Source organism: Danio aesculapii, chromosome 19 (genome assembly GCF_903798145.1).
Source record: "Danio aesculapii chromosome 19, fDanAes4.1, whole genome shotgun sequence".
NCBI classification, from domain to species: domain Eukaryota; kingdom Metazoa; phylum Chordata; class Actinopteri; order Cypriniformes; family Danionidae; genus Danio; species Danio aesculapii.
Window position 1 is genome coordinate 14,790,298 of NC_079453.1, and position 19,165 is coordinate 14,809,462.

General features: G+C 37.7%; 1 protein-coding gene across 1 annotated transcript in view; it reads right to left on the reverse strand.

Annotated features, from left to right (window-relative positions):
• hivep3a (HIVEP zinc finger 3a) overlaps positions 1 to 13,590 on the reverse strand; it is an 80,440-nt gene extending 66,850 nt beyond the window's left edge. Inside the window, exon 1 of the mRNA XM_056480344.1 lies at positions 13,437 to 13,590. The gene's annotated coding sequence lies outside the window, so the exon portion shown is untranslated. The remainder of the gene's footprint in view (positions 1 to 13,436) is intronic.
• Between the last annotated feature and the right edge of the window lie 5,575 nt (positions 13,591 to 19,165).

A 19,165-nucleotide genomic window follows, 5' to 3' on the forward strand; every position in this document is an offset into this window, starting at 1 on the left:
GCTCAAATAGTTCAGGTAGCAAAGAACAGACTGTAATCAGTACAATGGGTTGTAGGAAATATAGTCTGAGTAAATGTTACTGAAACAGCATGGTAATGCTCAGACCTGTTTTGTGCTTTGTCATTTTAAAGAGCATTAATTATGCATTAAAAAAGGTCATATTTTGATTTTAGGGGTCTCCAACAACAGGCTGATATGCATGCAAGGTCAAAAAAAATAATTTCGTTGTCTTTTGATATGCATTTATTTTACCTAATTATCTCAATGACTCCCATATGATTTGTTCTGTGATTCATTTGATACCAAACTCATTTGCATGAGGTTCTGATTGGTTCGATGACCCAGTCTGTTGCGATTGGTGGACTGTGTTCAGTAAAACACAGAGAGAAATTCTCACCATCAAATTATTGAAGTAGTCAGACTGCAGAGTGTATGTGTGAGCCCAATGCAGGAGTGCATTAAAGCAATGCAGTTTAACACCAGCATATTGCTCTATTCTTAACCATAAGTACAAACAGTGACACACATTCAATATTAATTCACACAGTGGCAAAAGCTGAACTATTTTGAAATTTGACTGCCACACGTGTATAGGAACAGCTGATGGTGGCCATAGCAATGACACATGGCAGAGGATTGTGAGCTTACAAACGCATTTAAATCCATAAAGAAATTGTCACGCGCCATGTTTTCAACGTGGCTTTAGACGCAATATGTGAGTATAAAGAGTAAACCAGATACAGTACAAGCCAAGTGGAGCAATTACAAGTAACAAAACACAATTAAATACATATTTTGCAAGTTAGAGAAAACATGGAGGCAACGAATTTAATCACAATTACTTACACTTGTGAAATGGAGGAAAGAACTGATCCATAAACTGTGTACTGTAAAAGTTCCTGTCAAGCTCTGACAAAGTCCCATACATCAATAGCCTTTTCTGATCCTTCCTTTAACAAATGGCCAACGAATCACCTGTTGCAGGGTAGATTATTGCATTAATCACCAGAACGTTCACTTATCTTCAGTCACGTTTTACCGGATCCGGCACTTCATATTTGATATTGTTTCATATCAACTTTGATACAAACAGGCAAAAGATCTGGACGAATCATTTAAACAACTCTGAGTTGAATCTTTTATTATAAAATGTGTATTTTCAGATTTAAAACTTACAGCATGGATTACACACTGCCTGGAAGGTCATTTTCAAAAACCCATAATAGGGGCTCTTTAATAAAATAACAATTTTAGAATTAAATACACACACACACATTTAGAAAAAGTCAGATTCCTCTTTGATTATATCGGTTTTAACAAAGTTATTAAAGGGGAAGTTCACCCCAAAAAAATGGAAAGATTTACTCAACCTTTACTTGTTTCAAACATTTATAGTTTCTTTCTTCTGTTAAAACAAAATAAGATATTTTGAAAAATGTTGGAGACCTCCAATCATTTACTATACATTTACCATAGTATTTGTTTTGCCTACTAGGTTTCAGCTTTCTTCATAATCTCTTCTTTTGTGTTCAACAGAAGAAAGTGACTCAAAAAAGTGTTTGGATGAGTAAAAAGTGTCAATATGACAGCCTCAGTAGTTTTAGTGTTAAGAAAATATTAAGGGAACCAACAGAGAATTATTCTGCCAGGTTCTGACATCAATCCTGCACCTCTCTATTTGTCTGAAAAATAATTCAGTTAAAATGTGTTTACTGCCACTAGCCTTCATTTCAGGTGGAAACTGCAATGAATTGCATATGCACACCATAGTGTAGGTTTCTTAACCTTACTAAAAAAATTATAAATTGGCCATGTAAATGAACAGTTTTTCCAACAAAGTTGTTAATTTAACATCAAGAGAAACCTTTTCCATGAAAAATAGCTAAATTAAATCTTGACTGTCCTTGAGTGCACAGAAAATTGCGAGAGAGGAGAAGGTTTTATTATGAAAGGGACTTTGGTTCCACCCCATGAGAGCAGCCCAGGCAAACAGATCGGTTCTGATAGCGAGGTGATGTCATGCGGAGAGGGACCAGACATATGTTCTCTCATTTCACCCACACCGAATCAAGAGACAGCCTGTGGCACACTTCCAAATCCCTCCTGCTATGAAATCTATAGCATTCATAGCACAAGCGATAGATGGATAGAGTGATTAGGGCATGTAATAGGGGCTTGATATGTTTGGATAAGTACAGTGCTGAATACTTCAATTGTTTTAACAACTTTTTATACTAGAAATAGCACACTATTGTAAATCTAACAAGCATGAAGTATATAAGTTTGATTTTTTAATTTATTAAGCATTTGAGCAACCATAATACAATGAGGAAAATGAGTCTAACAACAATGGGAGTGATTTTCTTTTCTCATTCCTGTTCTGTCCAGAGCAGAGAGGAAGACAGAGGAAAATTAAGGATAAACATGAAGGCCTGATGATTACATATTGTCCGGTCAAGCCCTCTGTACACTTGTCAGCATTGCTCCGGGTTCCAAACAGGATGTGGTTCAGCACCGTGGACAGGGGCAAACAGGCAGGCCAAGGACACAACATGCATAATAAACCACTCATCCCTGATCACAAGAGGAAGACAAGGAGCACAAGTCATCCCACTTGAGTATGGGTAAAGCCCAGGGCAGTTTGAATGAGGTCCTCAAGCCCTCTTCATTCATCTTGCTTTACTCATTTAGAAAGAAAAGGCACTTACCACAAAAATGCAGCAATAAGCAAGACGTTGGAGGAAGGAAGCATATTTTTAGGTAGACATTTCTAAGACTGGACTGGATTAATAATTAGTCAATCGTTAATAATTAAAAGGTGAAGAGACACTTTGAATGACAAAAAAGTACTAAAACATACTAACATAAACACACAAGATGTATGAAAGTAGTTTAAAAAAGCATGTGATCATAGTGATGTGAATATTGTTGCAATAGTTTTTTTCATTTACACATAAGTCACATTACATTATGTACTTTATTTTAACACTGTTTAAAAATATACTTTGAAGCTAATAAAGATTATTAGACATACGTGTCATATTCAATTACAATGTCAACTCCAAAGTCTACTCTGTAGCAGTGTGTTCTTAATTTTACTAATATTTGGCTTCAACCATAGATATTCATATTCAAAGAAGGTCAAGATTAATTTAACACTGGAACTACCAAGGAAGTTATTTTGACCATTTTTAAAATTTGTTACAATTTTGTTAAAATAGATCTAATAACTATAGTACACTTACTTTTGTTTTAATAATGCATGCTATTGTTGTCTAGCAACTTTCTGCTAACAAAAACATAACTTTCTGGTAGCAAAAACAAAATTTTACTTCAAACATGTCTTTAACACCATGGTGGTGCAGTGGGTAGCACAATCACCTCACAGCAAGAAGGTCGCTGGTTCAAGCCCCGGCTGGGTCAGTTGGCATTTCTGTGTGGAGTTTGCATGTTCTCCCCATGTTCGTGTGGGTTTCCTCTGGGTGCTCCGGTTTCCCCCACAAGTCCAAAAACATGTGGTATAGTTGAATAGGTTAAGCTAAATTGTTCTCAGTATATGTGTGTGAATGAGTGTGTATGGATGTTTCCCATTGATGGATTAGTTGGCCGAAAAGAAAATGAATGAATGTCTTTAACAAAGCTTTCACTGCTGTGACAAAACTCTGCTCTCCCGCTTTCCGCTTTAGAATTTGACAACAGAAGATCAAAGCTTAATTGTAAAATCTCAATAGAAGCTTTGAATGTAAATACGAGGTGACACAATGTAATTCAGTACAATCTTATTTGATTAGTCTAAATTATCACTATATTAGAATTATGGTAACTCTAGGATGAAAGGTGTTTGCTAGCCACTAGGCTTGGGCCGATAGACGATGCCATCGTCCATCGGCGATGGCCGATAGACATCACGATGCTGAGCCAGCATGGCGATCCTCCGCCCCGTCCCCGTCGCAAACCCGTTCACGAAAAAACACTCTTAGGCCTCATTTACACGAATAGGTCTTAGTTTTAAAATGGCATTTTACAAAGAAAACGATCCACGTCCACACTAGAATTTCTGAAAAGCCCTCCTTCCACACTATACTGCTGAGAACAAACATCACGTGACCACACACACACAGGCATGCGCTGCAGCATACGCGCAAGTCTGAGCTCCTGGCAGTCAGCAGCCGGTGCTCTCTGCATAGCATGCATTAAGCCAATCAGAGTTTCATCTCCCATTCCCTTTCAGTCAGTTGCGTCGTGCCATGGCGCATTTGCTTTGCTATATACATGGCGGACTTTGTAAGTGAAAAAAACTGAATACTTTACTAGCGAAAAAACAGTTAAACAGACCATCTGCAGCGCGAGGATAAAGAACAAGCCTCCTCCATTTGGCCTTTTAACTTTCTCATTACTTTACTTTTACTCTTTACTTTACTCCTTTACTTTTGTGGATAAGAAAACGATGTTTTACACACTCCACTGAAGACAATAATTATATTTAACTTTGTTTGTTAAGCGCAAAGATTTGTTTAAAAACTTTTTCTAAATTTAGTTCTAATTTCCAGCAACATCCAAAAACACGTCCTATTCTTTTGCCCCATATGGTGATGCAGACGTCTACAAAACCCGACAGGTGGACAAATCTAAACCTGAGGCATGGAGGCAGTGGTTTTTATATTTATGTAGAAAATAATATTTTTTGTAACATTTTAATCCTTTAATTTTTTAAATATTTAAAGATATTGCTGTATTTATTATGCAATGTGGAAAGCGTTTGAACCAAAATAGGTTCTAACGTGCTCTGCACTGGACTTTAGACCTGCTTTTAGATGGTCAATGGCACGGTCTATTTCAGTTCTTCAAAATAGCAATGCGCCAACGATGCGCCTTAACACACCTCTATTTTAGACCATCACACCCATGAGTCCACAAAGTGGCACAAATGGATTTGCTATTTAAACAACGTGGTGCAAAACGTAAAAATTAGGGTTGCGCTAGTCTGAAAGTAGCAACAAATCGCGCCATACACATCCTACGCCTTATCTGTGCCATGTGTATGATAGGGTCCTTTATATCAGACGTGGATTAAGCGGCCAAGATTTTCTTGATATCACATATAAAGTTCTTCCACACTGTCAAAATGTTAGATTTAGCATGGTTGGTCTGTGCTGATGACAGTTCTAAGTGCAGTATTTCAAATAGGGGATATGACCAGTGCATAACAGAAAGGTCATAAGAGGGTTTCTATCTCTGTACCAACAGTTTCTTTGCAGCAATAAACCAGAAATTCCAGACATTTACATTTAGGGGAATTTGAGAGTATTCATTCAGCAATGGCAGACCTTTGGAAACATCAAGTACAGAATCCTAAAATATATACTTATAAACTGCACCCGAATCGCAGCTTTAGTGCTTGTGGTCCTTTTCAGATCATTCTGGGAACTCAGAGGAAAACCACAAGAGTTGAGTGCCATTTGGGATTAGAACTTAGATACTTGATGAAGGCAATGAAGTATCTTAGTATCAATCTGTCTTCCTTTAAGTTTGCAAATCCATGACATAATGCCATGTTGACAGTCAGGTAGAAGACTTCTGAGAGCTCACTTCAGTGTATGCTTGGCAGAAGTGGACACAAAGCATTACAGGTGATTGGCATTCTCAAAGGGGCCCTCATGAACATCCAAATGAAAGCTGAAATGATAAATGGGACACCCTACGGTCTCATAGAATTAATGAACATGTGCATGTGGCAGCCATTGTAAGTCTGCGAGATTGCAAGTGCACATGAAGTGTGCCATTGGGGATTAGGCCTACAGCATGTTGGCTGCAAGATATGCATTGAAGGCACCAAATAGTGTCTTCAACTTAGACATGATTTGACTCTCTGCTTCCACCTCCTGTTTTATGCATATGTTGGTACAAAAATGTTGTTTAAATTCCAAATACTGTATGTTGGTATATAAAATTAACTGTAAAATTTGCAACATTTGACAGAAAACAGTGGCTGCGATGTCAAAGTCCCTTTAAGGCAAGTCATTTTACTCTGTGGCCATTTTTAAAATGCCTCTTAGGCATTCAAATGCAAGCTCTTATGTCTTTGAATGGGGAAACATCAATTTCTTCAAAACTAATAAAACTTCATATTTGAAGAAATCTAGAAATTGGAAACCATTCATTTCCATAATAGGAAATACAATTAACTGTTTTTGAGATATTTCAGAACATATTTTCATTGTGTGTTCAACTGAAAAAACGGACTCAGATGGGTTTGTGACAAGTAAAGGGTGAGTAAGTGATGAAAAAAATATTCAGTTATGGGTGAACTATCCCTTTAACTGCTGACATTTTGGGGCCATGGTAACCTAAATTCGACATATTTGGCCAACTTGGATTTACCTTGGATTTACTGTAATCTCCTCAAGTTCTAAACTCGAAACAAAGCCAGAGCTTCAGTGAGGTGCGCATCACCAAATATGAGTCATGTTGTCATCACACTCATACACTTATCGAACAGCTCAAGCACTAAAGCAGATTTGGCCCTTGCTTGGCTCTTGTCTGGATAGAATGGGTTTAATTCCCTCTGAACTGTGCCTGTATCAGGTATCAAGAAATCAAACTCCGTATTGGCTCTGATGACACACCTTCAGAGTGCCATTTGGGCTCTGGGCCTATCAGTTTCACAATCGAGGCTTTATTCCTCAGGACTATAACGGCTGAAACTTTAAGTATGATTACAGAGGGATTGTCTTAAATAACCTCAAAGAGAAAAGGCACTGTGAGCTAAATCTTACGCTGGCAGAACACATTTAGCAAAGAGTAGAGCTGAGTTACGAGAGTTACGGGAAGGACAGTTAAGCATCAGGTTTGAGTTTAAGGGAATACTTGGGATTATTTGAGGTAGCCTTTGAGCGATGTAAGAAGGATCTTCATATTTGGTTACATAACAAGATATTGTTCGCTTTACACACAATTTAGGACTGTCATTTCGAAGGCGGCTTTATTTCCACATCGTCCTCTGTTACTTTAACGTTGGACTCTGTTGCACATTTAAAGTTTACCAGTCATTTATACTCTTCGGGCATGACTTGGATGGCAAACTGCAGGTGCTAAGGACTGCAGGCCAACTGCACAAAAAAAGTAGTATTATGCAGACAGAAAGTAGGCTGTGTGAGGCAAGATCCCGGTTGTTCTTGAGCAACATTGCACCTTTGCGCTCTTGGGATGTCTCTCAGAAAAAGCAGTGAGAGATAAATATGGGTACAGGCTTTCCTGGGAGCCACTGGGGAGATTCCTTTAGAAGGTATGGCCTGTCCAACATAGAGCAACCTGCAAAAATTCCACTTGTCCATGAAAAGACTGTCTTATCAGTATCTCAGCATGCCAGGCCATCAGATACACAAGGAGATGTGCCTTTGTGGGCCCTGCAGGGAAGAACTGATTCCATCACAGCAAATTGGCTAGTAGCTAAATTGGGTGAACTGGGTTTGATTAATATTGAGAATTGATTGGATGGTGCATTAATGATTGTAATTATTTCCACTATTAATTATTATGTGCTTTAATTATTCATGTGACACATGAATTCCTAATTTAAGGGCAAAACGACTTATCTGTAGCAAGAAAGGCCAATAATTTGTCTTAAACATGCAATTTTTGTTTAAGAGCTGTGTAGACTAACATGAAAATGATGTCATCATCTACTCACCAGTGGGGGAAAGAGTACTGAAAAATCATACTCAAGTAAAAGTAACATTACATGCCAAAAATGTAGTGCAAGTAGAGTAAAAGTATCTGCTGTAAATATTACTCAAAGTATGAGTAAAAAGTAGCCCTTTCAAAAGTACTCAATAGTGAGTAGTGAGTATTACGCTGTGAAAGATTTACATGCAATTTGTGTGAAAACGTAGCATTCTGTATTGCATTTAGTTATTGTTTAAATCAAATCAAATCAAATCAGGCCTTTATTTGTCACATACACTTTTGTATAGTGAAACAGAAACCCCCACCCCCCAACCCCCGACGATACACAAACATCACAATTTTCAGGGGAAGACAGGTCACAGGAGGTAGCATTTAGAAAAAGGAAGTAAGGTACATTTCAGGAGAGGGAGACAAAAAAACTCCCTCTCGCCTTGCTCTTGAATTAGGGCAGGGTGAGAACAGGGAGAAAAAAATCCCCAGCAGTCAAGCACATGAACAGACAAGACATGACATCGCAACAGGGGATGGGAACAGGGGATGTGGATATAGTCCGATGAGGGCGGGCAGCCTTCTGGTCCTGCAGCCAGGGGGCGCTGGTCACAGACCCGCCTACCCCCTCCAGTGGGTGAAAGCAAACGAAGGTGTGGGATGAGGGGCTAGGTGGTGATTGTCTATCTGTAGCTGTGTTTGTTTGTGTGTGTAAGCCTGTAGAGTCCAACAGGGAGCAAGGTCTTGACAGGGAGCAAGGTCATTTGGCGATTTTAGTCATCATAGAGAATCTGTCATCTTCTCATCAGTGACATGTACTGTAGTCTATACAGTCTCTTTATGCATGTAAACATCTTCTCAGACACTTTTAATGCTTCCCGAACAGTGTGCTGCATTTATAAAGCACCCATGTCTTTAGGTAGCTCAGAGTGATGAGATTTACTGTGCCATTTGATTGAACAGGACTGATTTTTCTACTCAGCCAATCACCATAGACAAGAAATAATAAAGTAGTGACTGCAGTTTGAAGGAAACTAGTGGAGTAAAAGTACAGATACAGCACTAAAAATGTTCTCAAGTGAAAATAAAAGTACACATTTTTAAAACGACTTAATAAATTACAATTCCTGAGAAAAAACTACTCAGTTACAGTAATTTGAGTTTTTGAAATTGGTAACTTTCCACCACTGCTACTCACTTTCGAATCATTACAAAGCTGTATAACTTTTGAAACAATCTTGGTTTGGAATGAGAGGGAGTAAATGATGACAGAACTGGAGTATCTTTTTATTACAGTGGCGTATTTTTAAAGAGTACTTGGGACAGAAACATACTTTAAAGAAGACCTAATATGCCCTTTTTTACAAGATGTAATGCAAGCCTTACTTGTCCCCAGAATGTGAAATTTCCACTTAAAATATCCAACAGATCATTTACAAACTAGGATACAATTGCCCATTTAGCATGTTTGTCTTTAAATGCAAATGAGCTTCATCCTATTAAGATGAAGGTTGAGCTTTCATAGTTGGTGAGCATCCAAAAATCAGATCCAGATCTGTTTTTACAGAGTGACAGTTGGGTTTAGGGTTGGGGTAGGGGTGGACATTAATAAAATACATTTAATTGGAAATTTTATAAATAATATAAATAATTCTTGTGGTTAATGAGCTAAACTAATAGAGAAGACTCCAGATCTGTTTTTACATTACTGTGATGGTTGGGTTTAGGGTTGGGGTAGGGGTAGACGTTAATAAAATACAATTGATCGGAAATTTAATAAATAATATAAATAACTCTCGTGGTTAATCAGCTATACTAATAGAGAAGACTCGAGATCAAAATCTGTTTTTACATTACTGTGATGGTTTGGTTTAGAGTTGGGGGAGGGGTGAACGTTAATAAAATACAATTGATCGGAAATTTAATAAATAATATATATAATTATCCTTAACTTCTGGCCGCAATCGTATGTGATCTATTGCTGATACCTTGTGAATGGATTATAACAGCCTTTTGAGCCTACTAATAGGCGCAGAAGGCCCCTACTAGCCCATATCTATCTGATAACCACTGATATTGCCCATTCAATCGAGTGAAAAATTCTAATCGGCTGCAAAAAATTGCATTCATAGAAAACAATAATCCAAAGTAAAAGTATTTAAAAAACAAAAGTCAAAAGTATGTGGATGACCCACTACTTTCTGCTAGATTCTTAAGTGTGTATATCCAAAGTACACTTTACTGTCCCATGAGGCAATGGGAGAGAATTTATGTTTGGAGGTGACACAACTGATGCAGATAACCCATGTGATAATGATAACATGGAAGATGTTAAATGTCCGAATTCTATTCATACTACTCACATTTATATTATCATATATAGAGCACACTTTTCTATTGGTGATTAAATATGTTCAAAATCAAATGTAGTCTCTCCAAATATAGCAGATGATTATAGATACACCATCAGACTCTCTGATGCAAAACATCTAAACAAAATATCGAACTGGCTTTATCATGTCAAATTTAAATGTTAAACGATGTTAAATGTACTAAAATAGATAATTCGTTTACTTGTTTCAACCCTCTCTGACTTTCTTCTATTAAACACAAACAATGAAGATATTTTGAAAAAAGCTGGAAATTTGATCCATTTGATATCAACGATTTCTTAAAAATATCTTCTTTTGGGCTTGACTTAAATAGGCTTGAGTACATTGAGTAAATGTTCAGTTATTAAATTTGGGGTTAACTATCCTTTCCTAATTTATTTGACACCTTTATATGTAGAATTAATGTTTACTAAACTTAAGAAATTCAGTTATGAAAACTCTTTAAGTAAATTTGAAATAAATAGTGCAACAATTAAATTGATCTGGAAGTATATCTTTAACAATTTGTGACATTCTGACATGGTATATGGTATTTCTTCACATGGTCTAGTCACATTTACATTTAAAGGGCACCTATTTTACCCCTTTTTCAAAACCTAAGATACATCTTTTGTGTCTCAGGAATGCGTATGTAAAGTTTCAGCTCAAAACACCCATTATTTATTATACCTTTATGAATACTGGATTTTCTGCTCTAAACACAATGTAGCTGTTTTTGTTGCCTGCACCTTTAACGCTAGTTTTCTCTGCCCACCATTCCCACATGCCTGTCATAGTGTGCCTCAACATCCACCTCGCCCACCGTTCCCACATGCCTGTCAGAATGTGCCTCAATCTCCACCTTGGCTGCGTCAGATAAACAGCACAGTGACAGACATGGCGAAAGCTGATCTCGCGTAATGTTTGTGAGAAATACTACAGTAAGAACTTTCCCAATGATTATTTGATGAATTTGTTGTGGAGTTAATTCAAGTTTGTGTGCGTTACAAAGTTCACACACACACACACAGCAAACACACAGCGCATGCATTTAACTTTGCACTGTTTTTGACCGACAAATGTGACAGCATACACATAAATATCCACTGCTGAATGGATATCTTTAATTTTAATGTACAAAATAAACCTGATAAATAAACATCCACAAACCAGGATTGAAGCGTCTTCTTTTCTAATTGTTCTGACATGCAGCTGTGGTGACAAAGTAAAGACGGTAAATCGATGTAATTCATTACAAACACATACTGTTTTAAAAATGTTTAAACTTGTAAAACTCATTCTTGATCACATTTGATGATGATTGATGATCACAGCGAGCTCAACAGATCTTTTAATCAATCAAATACGATCAAAATCAGTGAGCGGGGAAACCACACTCCTACATCACGTTGTGGTGGGCCTCAAAATGGGATGAATTTGGATCCTATTTTAACATCAGGAAATTTAAAAAATGACTTATTGTGTTTATATTACTTCAATATGACTGTGGACACACCATACCTACACACAGTTCCGTCTAAACAGCTTCCAAAAGAAGTTTTTCATCATTGGTGCCCTTTAACTACTAGTGAATAGTATGGGACTGTTTTGTGTGTGTGTGTGTGTGTGTGTGTGTGCGCGTGTGTGTGTGTGTGTCAACAGCCAATCACAGCTGTCATGAGTCATCAATGCATGCATTTTTCTCTGCAGCTCCACACGCATTAGCCATAAGACATTTTGATGATTGAGAACATGTCATTTAAAATCAGATTATACGATTTTTTTTTATTAGAGTATGCCTCTGAATATATAAACACCCCTAAACACAAGAACGTAAAACATTTTGTAGTGCCAGACAGTCTTTACAAATGTAGTTATGTAGGCCTGTTGGATGTGTAGAAAACAGGATTGAAAAGTCAGCTAATAGTACGTAATACAAAAATAGGTCAAAACCTGTACAGTATCAGAACTGCTGTGTGTTTGTCCTGAAATGATCTCTATTTTGACAGCCCAGACGTCTAGATTTCTCAATGATAATATCTGTTTTACATTTCATTTTTCAACAATCTCTCATTTGCTTATATTTTTATCATTTTATAATGCGCCTTTGGCTTATTCAGACAGAATATCTCTGGAAATGACAAAAAATGTGAACTATAATTAGGCCACATTAACATAAATCACACGAGCTATAGGCTACAGAGTCACATCATCCGCGCGCGAGCGACGCGACAAATTACAACGCTCCCTCATATCGGCGACGCGTATGGCGTTTTAGGGGGCGTTCACACAGAACGTTCCGTTCAGAAATAACTAGACAGACCTCATGGATTTAAAAGCTGAACCATTAGCATTACACTAAAACGCAGCGTTCATGTCACAAAGATCATCCTGTTCGCATATAGAGACAAAGTATCAGAATGTGAACGCTCATTTCGCTTCGACGCTTTTATTGGAGATTAGTTTAGTCGCCCACTTTTTGTTTTGTACAGTATTGTTAGCTTTTTAACGCAATAAGGAAGAGCAGAAGCACCGTTGCTCTCTAATGTAATAAAGACGCGCATGCTGCTGGACTACCGCGCTGCCGATGTAACAAAGGCGATGAACAAACGCAGCGATGGACTGCTTGCTTGATTGACTAATCGTCATTACGAGCTGACATTTTGCATCTTTCCAGGATTGACAGGTTCGCAATGACCCCCGTTTAACCCAGTCCCGCATTCGGCGATTATGTAACATTATTGATGATTTCATCGCGCTCTGGACAATGCCGGGAATTCTGTGCGCCTACAACACTCGTCAGTCCACTGTTTAAACGGCAAATAAACGTCGACTAGAGGCGCATTAGTTCTAAAATGCATCCGCAATAACGTGCGTACATCATCCATTATATTTTTAATGCTTCCCAAAGAGTCTGGATTTCCTGATGACGCTATAAGCTGCACTTGAAATCATAAACGGTAGGAAAAGAACGATGATGTCATTACAATTCAGTTACAGTATATTAACATTTACTCTCGATCACAAAAAAGAGATTGCGTGTTAATATTGCTATGAAAAGAGGCCAGTTGGTAAACATAACTGTAGTCTTGCTGAATATATTTAGTGACCTCTTTTACACCACTGACAATGCAACATATACCCACCCTGTGCCTTGGCACCTAGAGTGATGCACCCTAATGAGCCCTTTATTGTAAAAACGCTGGGATACAATAGCAACACAAATTTATATATCACTCTAAACTCACAATAAAAGATCTTGCGCATTGTTATTATTTTTTCTAATAATATTTACACACCGCATGGGGCAGATTTGTGTTGTTCGGATGTACTGTACCCTGCAGGACAGATCAGTGTACACAATGAAAGAGATGTCAGAAAGACGTTTACCTGACAGCGTGGCCGTTCCCTCTCCATCTATTATTCCACGAAGAGCCGGACTCCCGAATGCCTTGTAGCATTTAGGTCCAGAGAGGCAGGTCTGTCGGATGCTGGTACGTCTTTGCTGTCGTCCAGCGGCTGGCACAAGCAGAACTGCAATCTCGCGCAGGACACGCTGCTTCGGTGAGCGCAAGCGCCGCGCGCCACGCTTTCCCGCACGAGACCATTGAGCGGCCCGCGCCACGCCCCCTTCACTGAGCTGTCAGTGGCGGTGCAGCACAACTGTCCCGCACACTGCATGCTTTCAAATACTTTACAGTATGCTCAAAAATTACTTTTGGTGTTTGTTCAAACTATACTTATTTAAAATAAGCTAAAAGAAACCCTTTCTTGAGGTTTTTGGGGGGACAACTTAATTGGTTCTATCTTGTTCAATCCACTTAAATTTGTAAAAACTAATAAATGAAACTAACCTTGTTGTTCCAACACAAATCAATTGTATGGAAGCCAGTATTTATTTTTTACAGTGTAGGTTTTAAGACCTGAAGTGGGTCATGAAATATAAAAGGAAAGTGGCAGTGCAAAAATGCTCCTTGAGCTTTAATTAACCAAAGTCACTTTTCAGAGCGGTTTTTAAAAACAAAACAAAGAAATGTGTGGATTTTGTAGAATATAATCATTTGTCAGTTTATCTTGGTAAATTTCTAAACACGAGTTGACCAACACTGGTAACAAGATACGTGCATTTAAATGAAAGTAGTGTTTATTGTAATGTTTTATATACATTTTCTTTGCCATTTTATCTTTGTCCCACAGGCTGGTGACTAATATTTCTGTCTACTTGAACAATTTTACATAGATCCACTTATAATCAATCACCTGATGGTTTATTAGATGAAATTGGTCAATCATAATTCTGGGGGAAAAAGTTTATTTGTATTTACGTGAATTTTGATTTATTCAAGTTATATTGAAAAAAACTATTTGCATTTGAATGCCATCACATAGTCTAGTGACTGCTCAAAGTTATTACTGCAAATGTGCCAACCAAACTTGAGTGTGGTAATCAGGTAAAAAAATATATATATATATTATTTGAATGGTTATACCGTGAACCGCATCACAGGTCTAAACTATAAGATAATATGCAAAAATTGACATAAGCTATTGACTTAATTGACTTAATTCAGTTAATGATAGGAAAATGTTTTGTTGACGCTTCAAAAGTTTTTCTTTTTTATTATTATAAATTAAAATCTTAGGCATTGTCCATCTACTGCACATGATTGCATGATTTTGACACTTAATTCACAATTCAAATGAAATGAAAACTAGACAATTAAAACATTCATTTGACACCTTTATTATAATAAATATCAAAAAGTTAATGGACAGCCTCTTCACATGGCCCTCACAGGCTGCTGGAAGAATTTCTGCTACACTCAATTTTTATTTTTTTGCTCATTTAAACTACTTGTTTAAAATAAGCTGAAACAACTCAAGTCTTGAGATGTCATTGGGACAACTTATATTTTCAATACAATACACAATTTTGTTAAAAGTGTTAAGTTAACTTAATTTGTGTTGGGACACCATGAATTAATTTTGTGAAACCTTGCATTGTTTATAGTGTACATATAACATACGTGCAGAAGTTGAGGTCGGATTGGATGAATTTCACATTCTTTAATGATCTATTTGTTAAAAAAAATTGCTATATCAAAGCTCTTCATGGAAGAAAAAAAAAGCTGAGACAGTTAGCACTTATGATCAATTAAAAAAAAGTTGATGTAGTCAATGGAATACAATTTAAAATATGTCGAAGAGTTCTACTTACCAATCTGTTATTGTAGGCACTTCAATTTTTTACGATCCCTGAACATATCCTTCATATTGTGACATGCATTCGAAAGTAGCATATGTGCAACATATGCATACGAAAATGCACACACTAATGAAAATGAATAATTGGTATGGAATCTTTGATTCAAAGATATAGACGTGGCTTCAAAAAATGAAGGCAGATTTAAATACAAGCATTAAAATGCATTGTTTATGCAGACTTGACAGAATGGGTTTGGTGAAAGATTGTTCTTCTTTATTGTGAGACACATTAGTGAATAACAGTTCAAACTACTTTTGTGTTGATTTGATTTTGATATGTAGGCATATCTCTTTGAATATGGATGTAGATCTGTAAGCAAGGTCTGAATATGTTCTTAAAGTTCAGAAAGATCAGAATTGTGACCAACATAGATGTAATAACTTAAATAAAAGTAACAGGATCTGGTACTACCCCTTGGGTTTCTTGAATACATTTACGTTTGAGTGTCATGCTTACAATTTAAACAGTTAATCATGGAGGGATATGGTTTGAATGACTTATTAATAAAACTAAATCCTGCATTCCATAAAGTATTAGATACTTACTGGTAAATTCAAATTAAAAAGTTATGCATTAATAAATAGTTCATAATACACATGCAATGCATTTTGAAATAAGTGTTTATTTTATTTCATACCAATTTTACTCATTGTAGAACCCCTCACCACAAAGAGGTGTGAGATCAAGTTATGAAATTTTGCTTTAAAAATGTTTAAAAAAAAAAAAAACTAAATGAAACCTATACACAAATGAATCATTCACAATACGAATCATTATTGCATTTCTAAAACAATTTTCAAAGCAAATGCTATTTCAGCCTCTCCCCTGGTGTATTAGGGAGATCCTAAAATGAGCTCCAATGGACAACACAATGAACACCATTAGGAGCAATTACTGTTGTTATGGAGCAGGTGTAAACGGTTGCTGTTTTTCAAGCTACATAACCATGGCAGCCTCCCTACACACCACAGTTGAGTCTCAAAGGCAGGCCAGCTGAACCTTTAATTACCCTGACAGCTAGCACACACATCCAGGCAGTGCAATAGGGTCCCGAACCAGTGCATCATCCTCTATTTGAGTCAGTCCCTTAAGAGGGATTTCGATATCGTGAAAAGCCTGTTTTGGGCCTTCAGCTTCCCATGTCGACATGATGTCAGAAACCTTACTCAAGCAGACAGAGAGACCCACTTTAGACTATGTTGTGGTGTAGTTACTGGTTATATAACAGAATTAGATTTGCCTGCTGCTCCCTGGAGTGTGAGTGTGTGTGTGTGTGTGTGTGTGTGTGTGTGTGTGTGTGTGTGTGTGTGTGTGTGTGTGTGTGTGCATGCATATGTGTGCGCGAATGCACCACTGCACAGACATGAAACCATCAGGAGAAGTGGTGAGATAGACAGGGAGATACCCGCAGTGGGACAGCCAAGGGGCTGAAAGAGAGCACAATTAGTGAGGTCATTGCAAAGTGAAGCGTTAAGGGAAAAGGATTCCTTGGTGTAGCACCATCAGCCACATCACATAATCAAGCTGTACACTTAGAAACTCACTATTACATAACCAGCAAATTACTTTAAGCCAAGACACTACAGAGAAAAAAATAAAACATCCAAATTACAAGTGTTTAATGTAGTACGCTTTATTCTGTAAGGCGGCACAGTGGTGCTGTGGGTAGTGCGGTCACCTCACAGCAAGAAAGTCGCTGGTTCGAGCCTCAGCTGGGTCAGTTGGCATTTCTGTGTGGAGTTTGCACGTTCTCGTGGGTTTCCTCCAGGTGCATCGGTTTCCCCCACAGTCCAAACATGCGCTATGGGTGAATTGGGTAGGCTAAGTTGTCTGTAGTTCGTGTGTGTGTGTGTGTGTGTGTGTGTGTGTGTGTGTGTGTGTGTGTTTCTCATGGTTTGCAGCTGAAAGGGCATACGCTGTGTAAAACATGTGCTGGATAAGTTGGCGGTGCATTCCGCTGTGGCAGCCCCAGATTAATAAAGGGACTAAGCCAATAGAAAATGAATGAATGAACTTTAATCTGTACACTTTGCCTGTAAATGCAAGCCTTCTGAATCTACTCAACCTACTCTGGATTCAACTATTTATACAAGCAGCCAGAAATCACTTGAGAGGTGAACCCAGTCGAACGAACGCAGTCATCATTTGCTAGTTTGCCTCTGGACCTTTAGAAAAAAATGTCCATAGTACCTACGTGTCCATTCACCTATTTTTATTTTATTTGTTTGTTTTTTTTGGATGTGCGCATAAAAAAAAAAATTAAAAAAAACACGATGGAAATGGCAAGATGCGCATACATTTTGAAAATGAGCATAAAAACTATGCACATAACTGAGTAGCATAAAGTTTTTATTCAATAAGAAAAGATGCGCATAAATTATGGTGGAAACTCTTTTACCGAGTGAAAAAAAGCAATGGGATTTTTGTTATAAGAGATCATGTGATGATAAAAATGTGTGAATAGACAAACCAGCAGACTGAGCACATTGTAAAACATCTGAAATGTTGTTTTGGTCATCCTAAAACGATTTAACCATTTTAGTATTGGTGTTATTATATTATTAATGACCTCCAGAATTGTCAAAAGCGTCGGTGCTTTGCGTCTCACACCTTCAAACGCCACCACTCGTTCATTGCGTGTCTGCATCGTCTTTTAAGGGGCAACTCATTTATAAAATAATGAAAAGATTCACGCAGCTTCTCCTACCACAGCAAATTCTGTTTTACTGTTGATATTTGGCAGCAGTTAATCCGGAAGTGACTCGTTGGATAAGAATGCGGCTTTATTTGCATGTCTTTTATGCCTTAATTTGCATTTTTTGGATGGAAGAATAGCTAGTGAAACACAAAAACGCTCTATGAAGCACTGTCAAGAGCATGCCAAAGCAACAGGTGGTGATATACTCCTCACCGTAAAGTCACATTGACCAATCAGGAGCCTTAAACATGTTGATGGAGATCTCAGAATACAATGTGATGTCTCAAAAAGTAATTGACTGTGCAGACAAGCCAAAAACTCTGGTTCAAAAAGTTTGGCTTTTAGTCACCTGATTTGGCATTTGCGTGATGACCAAAGCCCATAGAAAAAGCTGCATTTCAAAAATACCTGTGTTTGTGTGGACAGGGCCTGAGTGCGTTCCAAACTGCCAATTGCCTTTAGGCAGATACACTCAGTAAAAAGTGTCATTAGTCAAAGTAAACTCAGCAAACCCGTAGCAACGCAAGTGAATGGGGAAAAGAAAATAAATAAATAAAAATATCACTATGTGAAAACGTGCAAAAGGGGAACAATTCCACACACTATCAATACTTGCATGAATATTGTATGAATATTTTGTTATATCTGACTTTTTGGTCCCATGACCTTGATCAGATCAGTTGAAGGTTATGGGACCGAAATGTCATGTATAATAAAACATTCTTATAGCAAGCATTGATAGTGTGTGGGATTGTTTGTTACCCAGAGCCAGATACACTAACAAGGCTGCAGTCTCTAGTCTCGGTCTAGTGTGCCTCTTCAGATCATAAGAATACATTTTACTTGCAGACCTCCCCAACCGTTCCCTTCTACTCTCAACCCCCTAAACCTCACTCCATTTCAGGTCACTGAACCATAACCCCAACGGTTCTACTGTAGTAAAAAAAAAAAAACTGAGTGCATTTCAAACTGCCAATTCCTGGGAGACAGGCAGACAAATAAGGACACCAGCCCCTAGTGTCTCTAGTGTGCCTCGAGATCAGGGAAGTGAGCTTTACTTGTGTAGGTCTCACTTGCTGGCCTCTGAAGGCCCCAACTTCACTACAATCTGGATCATGGCATCAATGTAACTCTTCTAACCTTCTCCAAACATGC